The following is a 733-nucleotide window of genomic DNA, read 5'->3' as shown; positions in this document are numbered from 1 at the left end:
ACACTGCTGAGGGGAGCAGCGGGCGTGTCAGCACAGGTCTGCTGAGCCATGTGGTTACCTCCGGGGTGGGGATCGGAACTACTGCACTGGCTGCAGATAGCTTCATACTGCTGTGACTTAAGTCCTCGCCCACCAGGAAGGGCCCCTTTTGGTTTTCTTTAGAAACATCGATTGAGCATACAGTCCAGTCATTGATCATGGTCCCAACTATTTCATTCACTCATTTGAAAAATTATTTGCAAAAAAAAGCCAACAGAAAAGCCTACATGGAAGTAATTGCATATAGCAGAACACACCTTAAGTGTGAGCTGCCTATAGTGACTTCTTTTAGAGACAACAGTGACCAAAGAAATGAAAAATAAGAGTGGACATCTGTACATTTGGTGCGCTGATGGAGACTAGCACTTTATCTCTGTGGCTCTCTTTTCTCCAAACCCATCACCCTTGCAAAAGAACCCAAACTGAGGCCATTCCTGAGAGCAGCTCTCCTCACAGACCTCACTGTCATCAGACAGGGCAGCCTGAGAAACCGTCAGCCAGAGGCCCCTTAAGGAGAAGGGGTTGGGACGTCATGTGGCGACCTGGGCCGATGTCAAAGCATAAAAAGGACATTAGGAGGCCCTCCCTGGTGGCGCAGCGGGTTAAGGAACAGCACTAAGAAGCTAAAGCCACTTCAGCATGAGTTTGATCCCCGCCCCAGAGGTGATCCACCTGGTGCGGCAGACCTCTCCTG

Source organism: Condylura cristata, unplaced genomic scaffold (assembly GCF_000260355.1).
Source record: "Condylura cristata isolate star-nosed mole 26May11 unplaced genomic scaffold, ConCri1.0 scaffold00067, whole genome shotgun sequence".
NCBI classification, from domain to species: Eukaryota; Metazoa; Chordata; class Mammalia; order Eulipotyphla; family Talpidae; genus Condylura; species Condylura cristata.
Note: the sequence above shows the minus strand (reverse complement) of the source record.